Here is a 20,415-nt window from a genome sequence, read left to right on the forward strand (position 1 = left end):
GTGTATGTCAATTATATCTCAGTAAAGCTAGAAAAAATTTTAAAAAGAGAGTAACAGGAAAACATGTAGGGTGTTACTTGAATGTTTTTGTAAGATAGTAGAATGACTTCAACAGGAGCATCGATTTCACTGAAGTTTTATATGAAAATATCTGCAGTCAAAAGTAGTGTTCAGCTCTGCATGAAAGCAAGTTACTTGATGGAGGGCAGTGCGGGCTCACTCCTGGCCCCTCCAGGGAACCCCCCAGGGTACCCCCCCACCCTCCACCCCCCCCCCCGCCAGCCAAGCTCCACCCCCTCTGTGCCCCCCTCTTCAGGGTTCTCCCCTTTTAGACTCAGCTTCACACCCAAGCTCAGCTCATAGATGCTTCCCCTTCTGGGGAGTGTATTTTCCCACATTTATGCTCCTCCAAATCTTACCCCTACTCATGAACTCATGAGTTTTGAGTATTCGCTGCATGTCGAGCCTGGGTTAACTCCACAGGGATGAAACAGTAGTCCCTGCTCTTGGGTTGCTCACAGCCCTTTGGAGACTTTGACATGGAAATAACCACTCCATGGAACCAAGGAAGTATGGCTGATTTTTGTCTGTTGGTTCTCCTTTTAATAATAAGTATAATACGCATGCATAAAAGTATACAGTGCGCATGCAGAAAAGCACACATGTAGAGCTGGGGGCTTTCACCAGGGTCCATGGGATCCTTCCAGAGGGAGGGCCTGAGTGTTCCTGAGGTATCTGGAGAGGCTTCCTGTAGGAGGGGAAGCGGGAGGGGAGACCTGAGCAGTGACAGGTATTTGCAGACAGGTAAGACAGGTAGGGGAAGAGAGAGCAGGGCTTCCAGGGCAGAAATCCTTCCAGCCCACCTTCTCCAGGAAGATTTCCAGAACTCCTCCACCTCTCACTGATCACCTTCTTTTATTCACAACTAGTCACCCAAATCATAGGACTTAGCCTTTGGAGTCAGAGACCTCCAACACACAGTCTCCCTCAAGTTAGTTTTTCTTCATGTTTATCTCCAGTCACCGACTAGATGAGCTGAAGGATGCGGGGTGAATTACACAATCCTACCTGTGTACCTCGGGCAGAAGATCTCACGCAGTAGAGGTTCAGCTTCTTCATTGGAAAGGATTCCTGGGAAAAGATGAACCTGGGTCAGGATTGGCAAAATAGCTGTGCGCCAGATCCAGACTTCCCACTGGTCTCCTGAATCAAGTTTTATCGGGACACAGTCCTGGGAATGTATTTTCACTTGGTCTATAGCTGGGGCTTCCCAGGTAGCTCAGCGGAAAAGAATCTGCCTGCAATGCAAGAGACACGGGTTGGATCCCTGGGTGGGGAAGATCCCCTGGAGAAGGAAATGGCAACCCACTCCACTATTCTTGCCTGGGAAATCCCATGGACAGAGGAGCCTGGTGGGCTACAATCTACGGGGTCTCAAAACAGTCAGAGATGACTTAGCAACTAAACAACAGCCAAGGCTGTTTTGATGCCACATGGAAGTAGCTACAGAGACTGTCCGACCCACAGAGCTGAAAATACTATCATTTTCTTGATGGAAAAAGTTTGATGATCATTGAACTGTACATTTAGCATGTATTTATTATTTTCATTGTTGTCATTAGTCTGGATAAATCTAATTTTTAATGACTCCATTAATGCCTCCTTTTAAAATTTTTATCCTCCTCCTCAACACAGACGACCTAACCCCTGCATCCAACTTAAGTTGTAAACCTTCATTTTATTAGGCTCATTGCTTGAGGAATTTTTTTAAATGTTTTCCTCTAAGACATTTCAGAAGCTACAAGCCTGTTAACATCTCTGCTTTGAGTAACTAGAAGGTCAGCCCCGTGTAAGCAGTGGCTGAGGTCCATTCGCTGCCGCAGCCTCCGTGCTTGGCTGTGTGTCCAGCTCAAGGGGAGCTGTGCAAGAATGACTGTGCAGGCGCAGTGATTAAGTGGTCCTCATGACATGAGCCCATGTGTGCAAAAAGAAAGATAGCCGCAAAACAGGTAGACACTCCTCAAGACCCTTGGCTTAAAAAAAACAACAACAAAAAAATGGTTCAGTTGTCAGGGACACCGGGTGAAATTGCCTCTACCTCGGTCACCTTTGCTGCACCCTTGGTCAAGGTCATTATCACCTGTTCAGCCTTGGTTCGGGGGAGACATCGACCTACTGCAGACACTAAGTTTCTTGTGTGATGTTGGGTAAAGTCGAGGGCTAGACTGCCAAGGACAAGCTTTCAAAGGAAATACATTAATCTAACAGGGTATGAACAGGCTGAGTGAAGTGTTCCTTTATAATGTCTTAGAAAGAAAAGAAAAACTTAGCAGGGGAAACAGTTCATCTGAAAAATACCAAGATTAAGATGCATATGTAATATTGAATAAAATTATATCTTCTTAGATATTACTATGCTGTTAACATGTTTCCGGAGAAGGCAATGGCAACCCACTCCAGTACTCTAGCCTGGAAAATCCCATGGATGGAGAAGCCTGTTGGGCTTCAGTCCATGGGGTCACAAAGAGTCGGACACGACTGGGCGACTTCACTTTCACTTTTCACTTTCATGCATTGGAGAAGGAAATGGCAACCCATTCCAGTGTTCTTGCCTGGAGAATCCCAGGGACGGCAGAGCCTGGTGGGCTGCCGTCTCTGGGGTCACACAGAGTTGGACACGACTGAAGTGACTTAGCAGCAGCAACAGCAGCAACAACAACATGTTTCCATTACTGTCAATTTTCCTCTAACTTTCTCATGAGTAGTTTCAGAATTAAAAAGAAAAGAAAAACTTTGATTATGCAGTAGATGATGGGTAAACATTTGTGTAAAGGTTTTATTTGGATGAGTCTAGTCTGGGAAGAACATTGGAGTCCCACATTTGGGCATTTGCTGTCTTTATTTCAGTTTTCCAGTGCTCAGTACTCATCGACAGATTTGAACATGGTGTGTCTTCCCAGAAGTACTTCTGGAGACCGTGCCATACCTCTTCTTTACATCGACTCTCCTCTGCAAGAGTAGTCTCCTAACTCCAAGAAGAAGAGAAGGTGTGGGAAGACATTGGAGGCTGTTCAGTTCAGTTCAGTTGCTCAGTCGTGTCCAACTCTTTGCGATCCCATGAATCGCAGCATGCCAGGCCTCCCTGTCCATCACCAACTTCCAGAGTTTACCCAAGCTCATGTCCATCGAGTCGGTGATGCCATCCAGCCATCTCATCCTCTGTCGTCCCCTTCTCCTCCTGCCCCCAATCCCTCCCAGCATCAGAGTCTTTTCCAGTGAGTCAACTCTTCACATGAGGTGGCCAAAGTATTGGAGTTTCAGCTTCAGCATCAGTCCTTCCAACGAACACCCAGGGCTGATCTCCTTTAGAATGGACTGGTTGGATCTCCTTGCAGTCCAAGGGACTCTCAAGAGTCTTCTCCAGCACCATAGTTCAAAAGTATCAATTCTTCGGTGCTCAACTTTCTTCACTGTCCAACTCTCATATCCATACATGACCACTGGAAAAACCATAGCCTTGACCAGATGGACCTTTGTTGGCAAAGTAATGTCTCTGCTTTTTAATATGCTGTCTAGGTTGGTCATAACTTTCCTTCCAAGGAGGCTGTTAGGATGGGCTTTTCCATAGGAAAAAAGCTTGGCTCCTTAGCCTTCACTCTTTATTCAGTTTAAAATATCATTTCCTGGTTTCGCTGGCCTTTGCCCTACAACACGAAACTGCTTTGCCTTTTTCACCAACAAAACATCTGGCTACCCTTCTAGGGGATGAGAGGTGACCTGAAGTGTTCATTCATTCACTCATTCTTCCATCCAGCGGTCGTCAGATACTCACCATGTGCCAGAACGTACTGACTATCTGAGCAGACAACATTTCTGTTTCTGCATTCTAGGGGATGGGGAATAAACCAAAAATAAAGGAAATAAATGATAAAAAGTGATATAAAGGGAAGTTGAATGTGCTGGTGCTTGACTGGAAAAGTGAATCTGGATAATATTTAATCTATCATCCAAACAGCAAGAAGGAATCAGCCTAGAAAATGTCAGGAAACAAAGTGTCCCACATATGAAGATTTAGCAAAGGATAGCGTGTACTTAGTTGGTTTTTTTTTTTTTTTTTTTCATATTGGAAAATAAATGGTTTAGGAAAAGCAAAGAAGACTTACACCCAAAATATAAAGCTGTAGGGTAACCAGGTACCTGATTCTTAAGAATATACCTACCCACCAATAGTTTGGCCAATCAAATTGTTTTATATTCTTCTGCATATTTTTACCAGGCAGAATGAGTGGATTAAACATAGTCTGTAAGTCTTGGCAATGAAAAGTGACTCTGCTCTTTCCTATCTTCTTTCTAATCCCATCACAATACCTGATAAGTTTAGAGCAGAGTTACATCTCTGGAGTGGATCTGAAGGTGTCCATAGAAATTCTCATCCTGTGATTAGTGTTTATAAGTGAGATTCTGCTCACCACTCAGGAAGTATTGGAGAGGACAACCCACAGGTGATGTAAGCCAGCTCATCTGCCGGGTGGGGTGGGGAATGGGAAGTGGAGGACCTGGGATTGTTACCCTCGGGCTGAGATGCGGTGTCGTCCACCCATCACTGACTCCTGTGGGCTGTTAGCACCACGCTCAGACCGGAAGCAGAGACCATGCCCATCGGATCAGAAAGGAAAAATTACACCTAATATATTTCATATAGGACACATTGAAGAGGCAGCTGGAGCTGATTATTGGCTTTACTTGGCAGAAGGCATCTCTCGGACTCCATGACGTCACGTTAGGAGTTTATTTTTATTAGGTCTGTAAAGAGTCAGTGGAGGTCAAGTTTAACCAGAAAGTCATAGGGGTCTTTGGTGGCTGGAGGCTTCCCTTCATGGCACTTCTAGTCTCAGGAAAGATGCTCAATGTCCGGCACTGTAACTGTGCCTGCAAAGACTCCACAAGCTTCCTGGGGACCAATGAGAAGAGCAGAACATGCACACGGGAGAGAGAACTAAGCTAAACACACATACAGTGAAACCTGGAAGCCGTACTCCCCGTTCTCAACCCCAGTCATCACCACCTGCTGTTTTCCATAAAAGTATGTATAAGGGAAAAAATGTTCTTATCTAGAGTATAAGTATATCCTTAGAAATTATAAAAACCATATTATGTATAATATCATATGTACATCTCTAATATATATGCTCTTCTGCAAATTACTTGTTTCACATAAATATTTATCTTTTTATATTGTTACATCTTGGTCTACCTGATTTCCACATTCTCAAAGGCCTCACTGTATTATTTTTGTGGTGGTGTTCAGTCGCTTAGTCGTGTCTGACTCTTTGCAACCTCGTAGACTGCAGCACGCCAGGCTCCCCTGTCCTTCATTATATTCCACAGCTTGCTCAAATCCATGTCCACTGAGTTTGTGATGCTATTTAACCATCTCATCCTCTGCTGCCCTCTTCTTTTGCCTTCAGTCTTTCCCAGCATCAGGGTCTTTTCCAATGTCAGCTCTTCGCTGACTCAAAATATTAGAGCTTCCGCATCAGTCCTTGCAATGAATATTCAGGGTTGATTTCCTTTAGGATTGACTGGTTTGATCTCCTTCTGTCCAAGGGACTCTGAAGAGTCTTCTCTAACACCACAGTGCTTTTTTTTTTGTGGTTATACCACAATTTATTTAGTCAGTCTTTTGTCAATAAACCTTTATTTTATATTTTTCTATTCAGTGTGGCATGTCCTTGGCACACTGTTTTGACTCTTTCCACAGGATACTTTGCAGTAGGATTGCTGGGTCAAAGTCCACAAGGATTTTAAAATCTCTGAGAAAATGGCGCATAGCCTCTAAGGACGTTTATACCAATATGCATTCCCACCAGTAGTGCCTGGCGGTCCCTTCTTCCCCGGATCTTCTTCCACCGTGGGTACTTTCAACTGTTTATATTTTGGCTGCTCTTTTAGGTAAAAATCCGTGTCTCTTTGGTTTGATTTGCGTCTCTTTAAAATAATTCAGATTAAAGGGTAAATACTCAGAGGACTGAAATTTGAGAGCGAGATCTGCTGTAACCCTTGTCCAGTTCCTTTATGCAACATCTTGGGGACAGAGTTATGTCAAAATTTTAAAGTGATCAGATTTTGAAAGAGGGCATACATAGATGCCATGAATTAGTACCACTCTCAACTCAGTTTGCGCCAGCACTCCCTAAGCAAACACATCGATACCTCTGCAACAAAACACATAAATGTCCCCACGAAGTAAGCTAAGATGATAAAACCTCAGGAAAGTTTTCAGCCTTGAGATAATTTTGGATCAGATAAGGTATTGCTGCTAAATGAGTTATGGAAGAGGAATTTTGGTATTCAGTCATTTGGATTTCAGAATTGCAATTAAGCCACCATGAGCTTGTGTGAAGTATTGATTTGTGAATAGATAAGGAAGAAGCTTCATCTGGGGATGAGTAGAAAATGGAGAAAAATCCTCCACCTGCCCCTGAGGGCAGGCTGAGGACTTTGGAACCGTGAAAGGGTGGCTAACAGGAGCTGCCAAGAGTCTGACTGTTTCCGTAGTTTTCTTTGGGCAGGAGCATCTTTGTCCCTCTTGGCCAGCTGTTGACCTCACTGTTGTTCATGAAACATTTTGAGATTTGCTAAGCGTGGCATAAATGAACGAGTGCGTCCCAAACACCAGAGGTGATACGCACCATCACAGATGTTGGGGAAATGGCCTAGCTCCTTCTCATAATTCCATCACTAAACAATCCTGCTTCTTTTTCCAAGGTTTTAGGTGATGACTTAGATGGCCCAGATGTGTCTTGCTTTAGGCAAGTGTTGAGAAAGACCATGCTATCCCTCTTCTTTTATTGAAGTACAATTGATAGGCAATGTTGTGCCAATTTCTACTGGACAGCAAAGTGATTCAGTTATACAGATACATATTTACAGTCTCCTTCTGTATTCTTTTCCATTACAGCTTATCATAGGATATTGAGTATAGTTCCCTGTGCTCTACAGTAGAAACTTGCTGTTTATCCATTCTGTGTGTAATATAGTTTGCCTCTGCTCACCCCAAACTCCCGATCCACAGCTCCCTTAGCCCCCCGCCCCCTCGACAGTCACAAGTCTGTTCTCTATGTCTGTGAGTTTGTTTCTGTTTTGTAGTCTGCTTTTGTCATATTTTAGATTCCACTTTAAGTAATATCAGATGGCATTTGTCTTTATCTGACTTCACTTAGTACGATGGTCTCCAGGTCCATCCATGTTGCTGCAAAAGGCATTATTTTGTTCTCTTTTTATGCTGAGTAATATTCCATTATGTATATGTACCACATCATCTTTGTCCAGACCTTGTTCTCCTAATGACTCATACACACACACACACACACACACACACACAGAAGTCGCTCAGTCGTGTCCGACTCTTTGCAGCCCCATGGATTGTAGCCCACCAGGCTCCTAGTCGGTCTAAAATTCTGCCATCTTCAGCAGGTTGTTTAAGAAGCATACGAGTTCAAGAGCAGATAGATTTGCAGAAGTGGTGAGAGATCTGTCCCCAGGAGAAAGAAAGCTGTCCTTAAAAAGAGGTAGGAGAATAGAACTGCAAATACGCACATAGTTTTTAGTTAATCCAGGGGGTGCAGTGGTAAAGGATCCACCTGCCGATGCAGAAGACACAGGTTTGATCCCTGGGTTGGAAAGATCCCCTGGAGAAGGAAATAGCAACCCACTCCAGCATTCTTGCCTGGAAAATCCCATGAACAGAGGAGCCTGGCGGGAGTAACTTGCCAGTGTCACTCAGTTCAGTGAATCAAATATTGCTGCTCTACAAACTTTGCCTCTATAAAGCTAATCAAGCTACCTGATAAAGTCAGTATCGTGACTGGGGCCCTGTTCTTCTGCCATGATGAATGGCAGATCTGAAATTAAACCCAGGGCTGTCTTCAGTAGCCTTTTCCACAATTCCTGCCTTTCCGTTTTTGATAAATTTCATCTGGTCAGTAAGATGCCTCTGGTGAGTTTATTCTGTTTGCACGGAGATGTGTGATGAATTGTACTGGGAAAGATTCAGAGGCTGAGTCCAGGTCCCGTGATCACTTGGTAGTGTTCTCCTCCAGAGGTGCAGGCAGGGGTGGTGTGGGGGGCCCCACTCGGGCAGGTGTGCCACACACCTTCTCTCCCCGGATGGTCATCTTTGAGACCTCCACTGTCTCAGAATTCTGTGAAATACATACTCATTTAAAAATATATCAGAACGTCTCATTCTGTTTGACATCATTAGTTAATCTGCAGGAAAAGGCAAATTTAAATCATTGCATGAATATACCACACAACTACTAAACTAAACATAACTAACGTGAAAAACAGATATCACCTAGTTTTCATGACTATCCGGAGCAGCCAGCCCTCCAAAACACTGCTGGTGGAGGATAACATGCTGCAGCCACTTTGGAAAACTGTTAGTATCTGCTACATCTGAACACGCTGTTGTAACCTGCTGGTTCCATGCCTCAGCATAAGCCTGATAAAAAGCAGTAGCATATGTTCACCTAAACACGTGTACAACAAGCTGATCCTAATGCTATTCTCAAGAGCTCACAAATGGAGAATACCCAAAAGTCTATCACTATCGGAATGGATGGGATGTAACAACAGTTAGATGTCATACATCAGTGAAAAGGAACAAGGGTACAGCTGCGCGCTCGGCGGCTGAGTCTTACGTCTGTTATAATGCGTCCAGCTTCCTGTGTGTAGATAGTCAGATGCAGAGATCATCTCTAGTACTGCAAGGATCAGGAGTAATTTCCCTGGGGGATGGAGGGAAAGACTCAGAGGGAGCTTCTATTTGTGAGTCATGTTCTGCTTCTTAATCTGAATGCTGGTCACACACATGTTTGGTAAAAATTTAATGAGTAGCACACTTAGAATTTGTGCACTTCTCTGTGGTCTAGCAAAAAGTTAAATATTTTAAAAACTCTTGTTGAAGGGCAAGTCATTCTAATTCGAGCATTTTAATTCTAGAGGTAAAATACTTTCATAATTATATTATCTTCAGCATTAAAGAATTTTTATTTTGGCTCCCTACCGTTTACTCCACACAGCAAACTTCCCAGGTCCCCACAGAGAACCGACGTGCGGCTGGACATTATTCCTCCTGCTTTAATGAGCTTCAGGGCATGCCCTCAGGCTTCTCTGAGGCCTACTGTAAAAGGAAAAAAAAAAAGGAAAAGACAGTAAAAAGATACTAAAACAAGTGCTTTGATAGCACTTTTTAAAAATTCATAACAGGTATAAAAAGAAATGACAGCTGTTTAGTGTATCCATGTGCAAAAAAACAAAACAAAACAAAAGATTTGTGGTACCATAAAGGATATCAGTCATACGTTTTGCCAAGTAAGACCGCACTGCTTCTGATATAATGGTCTCAGTTCCTTGCTTGGCCTTTATCTTGTGAATAATGGATTCAGCTCTTTATAAGCCTCCATGCACTTGGAGGGGAAGACTGAAAGCGCTTGAGCACCGAATTTTTGTACTCTCCTGAAATTTCCTTTGTATGTAGAAAAAGAAGCTTCTATTATCTGCATTGCCTTTGGGATTGTTTCCCATTCCCAGTGTTGTTACTTGTCAGCCTCTTTTTTTCATAGGCTGGATATTCATTAAATGCATATTTGGTGGTATAAGCGTTGCTCTTATAAAGCAAATAATACCCACTGTACAAGTCGGTATCATGAACTGATAACTTCTTTTCCATGCATTATGGATTTTAACAAAAGAGGAAAATTAAACTATGTATTTCCCAAGTATAGGAATCCAATGTCATCTAAATGTAACCCGTGGGTGTATCACGCAGTAATACTTGGTGGCACAGCTATTGCTAATCTCAGCAGGAAAACCACACAGCTCGGATTCGTGGTTCACACCAGATGCCCCAGGAAGATAGCAGTGAAAAGATAACCAACAAGGTGCGGGAGTGACTCAACTCAGAACGGATTCTTGCCCATGAACTGGGAATGCATTTAAAAGGAGGCTATTTGTTATCGTCTGCTTTGTATCAGATCTAACCCCATCTGAGTTCCCTCCAGGATTTATAGTTGTGATACTTCAAAGGATGCTTTCTCAGATAAATAAACGCACAGTAATGTACCACCATTTAGAAACTTGCTGTTCCATAGGTACATTTTCCAGCTAGCTAAAGCGCATCCCTTATGTAGCAGGATTTTTTAAAATGTGGACTGTATCAGCTAATACAGGCATATTGTAACACACTTCTGCTTTATAAACAGAACTTAGGGAATGTGGCCTAACTTTTTGCTATGTTAGTCATCATTATACGCATCAGCTCCTGAAAGGAACTCTTGTGCTGACGGCCTCAAGGCTTTACAGATTCGTGGAGATTCGGCCCTGCACCAGATGGCCCCAGACTGCCTTTTTTTCTTATATGGTTTCTGTGTGCTTTCTGTCTCTTCCTTTGCCATCAAGCTATCAGCTATCAGTTCTTGCTTCTATCAGGGATCTTATTTACAGATAAATCTTCCTTTCTAGTTTTCTCCTTCTAATCTAATTGAATTGTAATAACATTTAACTGGGTTCGGCATTATTTTTAATATTATCAATGTAGTTATTAAAATGATGCCTATGTTAATTAAGGAGAAATTAAGCAGTAGAATGAAACATAAAGTAGCAGAAATTTCTTTCTCACACACAGAAAAAGTCCAGAATAGGGGTGGAGGTCACCATGAGGTGATCTACCTATCCAGGCATCCTGACTTGAGTTTCTTCCATTTCCTAGAGTCCCAGTATCATCTGCATCCACACAGAGAGAGAGGAAAGAGATGAAGGCATGATGGTGGGAGGCTATTTATTATGGGCCAGATCAGAAAGGACCACACAGCAACCACTTGCAATCCAACTGGCTAGGACTCAGTCATGTGGCCACACCTACCTGCAAGGGTGCCTGGGTAATGTCGTCTAATTTAGTGTCCAGGAAGAGGGACAGAATGGATTTTGATAGACACCAGTCTCTGCTCAGTATTTTTCTGTACAGGGATTTTGTGACATTCATTTTGCCAATTCTGTAGCCATTTTTTCCTTCTCTGTAGTACTTACAATGTTTGAATTATGCAAAAACTTAAAATTAAAACTATATGTGAATTGACTTTAAATTTTATTTAGAATAAAGCTACATTTTATTTATTTATTTATTTATTTAGGCCACGCTGTGCAGCTTGAGATCCAGTTCCACAAACACCCAAACAGAAATCTAACCCTTGACCCCTGCCTTGAAAGCATGGAGTCCTAACCACTGGACCTCCAGGGAAGTCCTGATAAAGCTTTAAACTTACTTTAAGAAAACTGCTATCATTTGAAAATTAGCCTCACTGTGTCAGCAAATATTTTTGTATCTTTTTACTTTGGCAGATATTCTCTGCAAGTTTTCAAGTGGACCACTCCATACGAAATTAATCTTTATATGGAAACAGGGAAATGTACAGCTGACATCTTGTGCTCTGGAGTCTTCCAGACTAAATTCTAGCCCTGCATTGACACACCAATGGTAGAATCTTGGCTACGAGGCTTAACCTTTTGAAGTGGCATTGCTTCTGTAAAATGAGCATACTAATAGACCTGGAAGATAGTAAATGAGCAGTAACGTAAGATACGTGAATCACCTCATTCCGGGTTTGCTGTGTGATAAGCATTCAACTGGTAGGTAAGTAGTGTGTGAGTGAGTGTGAATGAAAGTCGCTCAGTCGTGTCTGACTCTTTGCAACCCCGTGGACTGTAGCCCACCAGGCTCCTCTGTCCATGGGATTCTCCAGGCAAGAATCCTGGAATGGGTTGCCATGCCCTTTTTCAGGGTCAGTAACCTAATAAGAATAAGATACTATTGCTGTAGTATAGTAATTTAAACTATGTAAATAAATATTTGAGTATATTGGGAATATCACAATTCTGATGACATTTCTACTGAGTATGGATACTAAGATGTTACTCTACCCAACTTTTGTATCCTTTGAATTGCAACACCTCCTAAAGCATGGGAGCTCCCCTGGTGGCTCAGATGGTTAGGAATCTACCTCCAATTCAAGGGACTTGGGTTCTACTCCTGGGTTGGGAGGATCCCCTGGAGAAGGGGATGGTTACCCACTCCAGTATTCTTGCCTGGAGAATCCCATGTACAGAGGAGCCTGGCAGGCTGCAGTCCATGGGGTCGCAAGAGTTGGACATGGCTGAGCTACTTTCACTTGTACAAAGCATGAGTTTTTGTGCTTCTCAGCTTTATTTCTTGAGGAGAATATATTACTTGAAGCATGTACCACAGCATCTTTGGAGGAATCAGTGGTACTTAGAATTGTGATCTGAAGGAATAAAACGCAAATGTGATGATGGGAAGTGGTAGGAACTGTGGTTAACTGGCGAACGCATGCCCCGTATGAAAATGCTAAAATTGAATCATCTTTTGAAACACTCTCCCAGAAAGCAAATGTATTTGAAAGCTGGATATACTGGTTATTAAAATACGGTTTCTTGGGGTCGAGTGTACCCTTCTCCTCTCTGCTCTGTGATGCCTCCCTGAGATGATACAACCGCATTCGGTCACAACCAGCTGGAAACCTGTTTGCCTCCCACAGAAATGCTCAAGGGTGCTTGAAAAGTAGGACAAGGAAGAAGCGGCAGGTCTGCACGGCCGGAACTCCCACTCCTGTACCCACGCGCCTGCACCCAGGCAGTGACAGTTAGCTTCAGTGGTTATGTTGATTCCAGGTGGTAGTTTTTCCAACACGCCCAGAACCAGTTTCAGAGTCACTAGCGCATACCAGGCGGAGTCCTCTCCAAGGTCTGGTCCCTCCTTTGAGCCTTAAGCTGTGGAAGTTCCAGTCTCTTCTCTTTCTTTTTCCCCAACTTGTTACGAAGAGCTGCTTCCTGCAATTTATTACCTTACATGTATTCCGTTTTTGTCTTCTCAGATCTCCAATATCTGGTTAATAATTCTTGAGATTAAATCCTGCCTGGTACTGTTTCTGTCTCCTGACCAATTCAGAGGTTCATGCCAGGAATGGTGCCAGAAACAAACCCCTGAAAATGGGGTTGGGGATGGCTAGGCTCATAAATTGACAGATTAGCACGTCTAGGCTGAATATATGTCAACTGTTTTACTTTATGGTTGTTTTTATGGTTGCTGCTGCCACTACCTAAAATAACGTAAAACTAACATAGCATTCTAGAGTTTTCAAAGGGCATGAATATATGCTATCTTATCTAATCCTTCCTTCATGTCTTTGAGAAGCTTTACCAAAGAAGAAACTCAAACTTATGTTGCTTTGTATGTATATGAGAGTAAGTCATTTCAGTCATGTCTGGCTCTTTGCAAACCCCTGGACTGTAGCCCACCAGGCTCCTCTGTCCAAGGGGATTCTCCAGGCAGGAATACTGGAGTGGGTTGCCATTCCCTACTCCAGGGGATCTTCCCAACCAGGGATCAAACCCACATCTTTTATATCTCCTGCATTGGCAAGCAGGTTCTTTACCACTAAGAAAGAGAAGCCACTAAGTCACTTTAGTCATGTCCAACTCTTTGTGACCCCATGGATTGTAGCCCACCAGGGTCCTCTGTCCATGGGATTTTCCAGGCAAGAATACTAGAGAGGGTTGCCATATACTTGAAATCACAGAGTTAGTAAGTGAAAGAGCCAAGGACTTAGATTCAGATACTTGAACTCTCTGTACTGTAGCTACCTTTCGGAAATGTTTTAAAAGCACCAGTTGCTTCATGTAGAGCAAATTTTGTTTTAAATATTAAGACTTCTTCTAACAAGAGAATGAAACGACATGGTGAAAAGGAAAGATAAGCCAGTAAATTGGCTGAGTCATTTAGCTGCAGCCTCAGAAGGCTGTAATTATATCTTTTTATTTTTTTTTTAACTTTACAATATTGTATTGGTTTTGCCATATATCAACATGAATCCGCCACAGGTATACACATGTTCCCTGTAATTAAATCTTAATCTAGAAGAGAAATCAGTTTGGGTTTTTCCCATTTTAAAAGATATTAAATTTCAGACTCTCAGGAAGGAGTATTTTGTGTAGTATAGCAGTTTAAACAGATCAAGCCTAAGTAGTACGAACCTGTTCTTAATCCCCCAACTCAAGTTGAATAATCTCAGCATACACCAGGTATCAAAAGATCTCATCCTTTTTTCTCTGAGAAACAATAGGATGCGTTGTGTGAAAGACACCGAAAGCTTCTCTTTCAGGCTTACTTTGACATGAACACAGTGTACTTTTGCGAATGTGCACGGATTATGTACATTTTTATGAGTTTGACAGAAAGGAGAACAGTGGGAATGGGGATATTTCTAACATCTTGGCTCTCCAGCCTCTTGAGTCTTTCTAAAGTTTGGCAGGATTATTTTCTTACCAGTTAAATGCTTGTAGGGCCTCAGCAGCAAGGAATTCTAGAATTCCTAACAAATGCATCTTGCTTTCGCAGAGGCAAGGAATCAATGCTAACACTGTTTTGATTGTATTTACTGGCATATATTTTTATAAAGCTTTTGGAGGAAAGAGTTGCATAATCTTAGGAAGTGCCCTCAAGTATTTTCTGAGTCTATGTTTAATTTTAGTTGGTATTAACTAATAGTCATTCTTGAGTTCTCCACCACTTAAAAAAATTGTGTATATTCAAGGTGTACAACAGGATTATTTAATGTGCACATACCAAGTGAACTGTTACCGTCCAGCTAATTAACTGTGTCATCTCCTCACATAGTTGTGTGTGGTGAGTGCATCTGAAGTCTGTTCTTGGCAGGTTCCCAGTATCAATGCCGTGTCATTCACTCTAGCCATCATGCTGCAGGTTAGATCTCTGGCTCATTTGTCCTGTAGGAATTCTCACTTGGTGCCCTTTTATCTACATCTCCCCACCCCGCCAGCCACCCCTGGTAACTTCCACTCCACTCTCCGCCTCTCTGCATTGAACATGTTTAGATTCCGCATGTCAACAGCACCTTGCCATGGCGGTCCTTCTATATGGCAGATGTCACTTAGCATAATGTCCCCTGGCTCATCCAGGATATTGCTAAAGGCAGGACCTCCTTTTTAGAGGCTGAATAATAGTCTATTATATATACACATACATCTCATGATTTCTTTATCCACTCATCGTTCATGGACACTTCAGTTGTTTCCTTATCTTAACTGTTGGGAACAATGCTGAAGATAATGCAGATGGCTGTTCAAGGTGCTGGTTTCATCTCCTTTGAATATATACTCAGGAGGATTCTTGGATCACATGGTGGTTTCATTTTTAGTGCTTTCCCCGCCCTCAGGCACCCTGTACTGGTTTCCACAATGTCTACACCAACTTACATTCCCACAACAGTCCGCACCTTCCCAACACTTTTATTTTTGGATAATTGCCATTCTGACAGGTGTGAGATGATACCTCCGTGTAGCTTTTCCTCGCATTTCCCTGACCACTGTTCGTCAGCACCTGTTTAAACAGCCAAGAATGCTCTTGACACAGACAGCCCTGTTTGTCATTGGGGTCATAGAAGTTCTGTCTCCCCTGCAACCTGAAAACTGCTTTTCCATCATTTCTGACCTGCCATGCCCTTTCGTAAGAATTGTCCAAAAGGAAACTGACAATATAGAATATATATTAACATTTAAATTTCCTGACTAAGTCATCTCAATTTCCATCAAATTTTATATTGGATATTTATTTTTTCTTTCACTTAGAAAATGGATTAAACCTTTGATTTAGATGTGATTTGAAGATATGCCCCTGCTTTGGTGTCTGTCCTGGAATGTCCCATTTATAGCCACACCCAGTTAGTAATATTGGAAAAGGCAATGGCACCCCACTCCAGTACTCTTACCTGGAAAATCCCATGGGCGGAGGAGCTGGTAGCCTGCAGTCTATGGGGTCGCAAAGAGTCGGACATGACTGGGTGACTTCACTTTCACTTTTCACTTTCATGCATTGGAGAAGGAAATGGCAACCCACTCCAGTGTTCTTGCTTGGAGAATCCCAGGGACGGGGGAGCCTGGTGGGCTGCCGTCTATGGGGTCGCACAGAGTTGGACACGACTGAAGTGACTTAGCAGCAGCAGCAGTTAGTAATATAAACTCCTTGGGACAGAAGTTTGTATTTTCATTTGTAACCTAAGCTACAGCTAAATAGTTTTTTCATTATAATGACGACTTTAAATAAAAAAGAGAGCAGGTTCTTACAGACTTTAACAGTTACTTGGACAAGGTCATCTTAAACCCAAATCCATAATTGAGACCAGACATGGTTCTGAGCTAGAAGTTGATCATCCTTCCGGCACACATATCGCAAGTGAAAGACCCCATCAGAAACAGAGGCCACCGGGAACCGTGCTGCTCAGATCATGAGGCACACGCAGTAGGGCAGCAGCAGCCCTTGGGAGCTCATTAAAGTGCAGATTCTCGGGCCTCGGTTTAGACCTACTGAGTCACACCATGCGTTACATGGTCCTCAGGTGATCCATATGCATGGAAAGATCTGAGGGCCACTGATGTAGAAGACATATTGACCTAAAAGCATTTTAATGATGTTTATACTTTTCCAACATCAGCTTCAACTAACCATCCTATTTTAAAATATAATCTACTGGAACACTTATGCCACAACACTAAAAGAAAATTTCTCAAAACCTTATAACTTGACCTTTCATTTAAAATTTGATATAAAAATTTTTTAAAAGACATTTCCTTGCATTATACACTAGTTTTCCTAATTATATTATGGAGTATTCAAAATAACATTTTCTTATAAAAAGTAATGGTTTTTCTAACCCTGGTGTGCGTGCTCAGTTGCTCAGCTGTGTCTGACTCTTTTGTGACCCCCGTGGACTGTAGCCATCCAGGGAATTTCCCAGGCAAAAAAACTGAAGCAGTTGCCATTTCCTTCTCCAGAGGATCTTCCCGATCTAGGAATCAAACACACATCTCCTGCATGGGCAGGCAGATTCTTAACCACAGAGCCACCTGGGAAGCTCAATCCTAGTGTATAGGAAATTAATATTCAACATATTATTTTTTATGCAGAGTTTTACCAGCCTAACAGTATATGATTTAGAAGGATTGTAATGTCTTCTGTGGTCTTTCTTAGGTATGTCCTCAATTTTTTCTGATTATTGGGGTCGTTTTCCTTCTATCCAGTAAATATGTATTTTTTGTGCTGTTCTTGATAGATCTTCAGCATCACTGAAAGCTAGTTTTAGTCTTTTATTTTTTTCCCCTTTGTGGTATTGTCCTGACTTGCCATTTATTTTAAAACATATCACATCATAAACTGATATGCTGTTTGGTTTATTTTTGTTCTGATCTTTTTCTTCTTGTTCCTTTCTCACAGAGAATTCCCTTGCTTTTGCCCCTTTGTATTATCTGAACTGGATCAGTTGCAATGAGCAACTAGCTTCTTTCCAGCAGTCTCTTCAGGGTTTCTTCTTGGACTCGGGTACATTCTGTTCCCAATTTCTCTTGGGAAAGACTGACAAGGAAATTAAATTACCACTGGGTACAGTACATTTCAGCATCACTGTGAATTTCCTAAAAGTCTATAAATTTTCATATCCTGTTTATTTTGACAACCCTAAGACCAAGCCTTTCTTAATTTAACAATAAATGTAGAGTGGAAATATTTTGGGCTCGTTTGTTTTCTTATTTGAAGAATAAAGTCCTCTTCCTTAGTCAAGACCTAAGAAAAAAAGATAATGGCTTTATTTGGTAGAATGAGAATAACTTGTATTATTATTCTTTTCTGTACAACTTCCAGTCCGTAGTTGAGCTGCCACTTAATTCTCCGGAGTATTAACTTCATCAAATTCTGATGCTGTCCACCAGTGCTAGTCAGATCTTTGGAAACTTTTTAGCTAGAGGCTGATGCAGGGTTTCACAGACTGTCTTGCCACCCAGCTTGGAAGCGGACAATAGATTTAGGAAAGAATCTTGAAGGATAATAAGCTGGTCTTAGGCCTCACCACCCTGAATGCGCCCGATCTCCTCTGAAGGGTGACACGTCATCAAACGCTGGTCCAAACCTTCCCTAGCAACAAGGGGCGGCCACCAGCCAGGAAGAAAGGCGTCGAGTGGAGAACAGGGTTGTTTGGTTGCACTGGCAACACCCTAGCTTCCCTGGAAGGCAGGGGAAATTTTCAGGATCATTCCAGACTTTAAGCGTGAAAAGGTTGGTGGCTTAACCCCAAAAGTTTGTGAGGTTTAAAGATGTTATATAAAAAGTATTTTGTCAGCCTGCACATCTCCTGAACTAGTTTGTTTCTTAGTTATTTCACATGAATGTAGCTTGTGGCATCATTATTTGCCAGGCAGGGTCGGCGGGCGTGGGGCGGGAGGTAAAGCAAGGATACGTGTGAGCCTGTTGGGTTTCAGATCTATTCCAGACCACCCATTCCATCTCTGCAGAGTAGGAGAAATGGGAGATGTTACCCTTCATGAAACCCTACCTCCTCTGGATCAGGAAGCATGTGGTAAAAGTCCTTTTAGTAAAGTAGAACCACATGCCCAAGCCAGCCGGTTGAAATAGTGTTTCTTTAGATTGATTATTCTCTCTCTGAACTACTCTAATTGCAAGTAATGGAGAGTTTTAACTAGTTTGAAAATAAAGTTTCTTGAGTTAAAACACTTGTTTTTGTGTAAGTAAAAGTGGTCAAACCTGTCTTGCAGGAATTTCACTTTGTATCCTGGGGTGAGCATCAGTTGTAGTTCACTGATCCTAAGGTATACTTCCCTCCAACACACATTTTTGTATCGCTAAAATCAGGTCACTGTTTATAATTTATGTTCTCTTGCAACCATTGTACACAACAGCAATGGCATAAATTGTGATTCTTTGCACGTGTGGACATGGTTGGTATTCCCAGTTGCATGACTGGGTAACCATAACTTCTTGACATTTAAAGGACCATTTAAGGAGCACTTGAGAAAGGAGGGTTAGGTTATTGTCTGACCATGTTCTGTTGACACCTTCTGGTGAAGAAAGCTTTAGCATGAAAACTTTACAAGTGATGGTTGGCAGCTTAGAGATGGTAGAGCACTCTTTTAAGAAACACTTCTCACTCCCTTTTTAAATTAAACACATACCTATAGAAGACTGAATTGAAAAGTGATGTGAAAAAAAAAAAAAAGAAAGAAAAGTGATGTGAAAGGGCTATACTCTGTAAAGATGTTTTCACTTCACTTCAGTTGCTCAGTCGTGTCCAACTCTTTGCGACCCCATGAATCGAAGCACGCCAGGCCTCCCTGTCCATCACCAACTTCCGGAGTTCACTGAGACTCACGTCCATCGAGTCAGTGATGCCATCCAGCCATCTCATCCTCTGTTGTCCCCTTCTCCTCCTGCCCCCAATCCGTCCCAGCATCAGAGTCTTTTCCAATGAGTCAACTCTTCGCATGAGGTGGCCAAAGTACTGGAGTTTCAGCTTCAGCATCATTCCCTCCAAAGAAATCCCAGGCTGAACTCCTTCAGAATGGACTGATTGGATCTCCTTGCAGTCCAAAGGACTCTCAAGAGTCTTCTCCAATACCACAGTTCAAAAGCGTCATCTCTTTGGCACTCAGCCTTCTTCACAGTCCAACTCTCACATCCATACATGACCACTGGAAAAACCATAGCCTTGACTAGATGGACCTTTGTTGGCAAAGTAATGTCTCTGCTTTTCAATATGCTATCTAGGTTGGTCATAACTTTCCTTCCAAGGAGTAAGCGTCTTTTAATTTCACGGCTGCAGTCACCATCTGCAGTGATTTTGGAGCCCACAAAAATAAAGTCTGACACTGTTTCCACTGTTTTCCCATCTATTTCCCATGAAGTGGTGGGACCGGATGCCATGATCTTCATTTTCTGAACGTTGAGCTTTAAGCCAACTTTTTCACTCTCCACTTTCAGTTTCATCAACAGGCTTTTTAGTTCCTCTTCACTTTCTGCCATAAGGGTGGTGTCATCTGCATATCTGAGCTTATTGATATTTCTCCTGGCAATCTTGATTCCAGCTTGTGTTTCTTCCAGTCCAGCGTTTCTCATGATGTACTCTGCATAGAAGTTAAATAAGCAGGGTGACAATATATAGCCTTGACGTACTCCTTTTCCTATTTGGAACCAGTCTGTTGTTCCATGTCCAGTTCTAACTGTAGCTTCCTGACCTGCATACAGATTTCTCTGGAGGCAGGTCAGGTGGTCTGGTATTCCCATCTCTTTCAGAATTTTCCACAGTTCATTGTGATCCACACAGTCAAAGGCTTTTGCATAGTCAATAAAGCAGAAATAGATGTTTTTCTGGAACTCTCTTGCTTTTTCCACAACCCAGCGGATGTTGGCAATTTGATCTCTGGTTCCTCTGCCTTTTCTAAAACCAGCTTGAACATCAGGAAGTTCATGGTTCA

The 20,415-nt window shown here is 42.3% G+C and overlaps 1 long non-coding RNA gene across 2 annotated transcripts in view; it reads left to right on the top strand.

Annotated features, from left to right (window-relative positions):
- LOC129642941 (uncharacterized) overlaps positions 1 to 11,166 on the top strand; it is a 91,688-nt gene extending 80,522 nt beyond the window's left edge. For both annotated transcript variants that reach the window (XR_008709950.1, XR_008709949.1), the window contains one exon: positions 10,775 to 11,166. This is a non-coding gene — a long non-coding RNA (uncharacterized LOC129642941). The remainder of the gene's footprint in view (positions 1 to 10,774) is intronic.
- Positions 11,167 to 20,415: the final 9,249 nt, after the last annotated feature.

Source organism: Bubalus kerabau, chromosome 2 (assembly GCF_029407905.1).
Source record: "Bubalus kerabau isolate K-KA32 ecotype Philippines breed swamp buffalo chromosome 2, PCC_UOA_SB_1v2, whole genome shotgun sequence".
In the NCBI taxonomy this organism is placed as follows: Eukaryota; Metazoa; Chordata; class Mammalia; order Artiodactyla; family Bovidae; genus Bubalus; species Bubalus kerabau.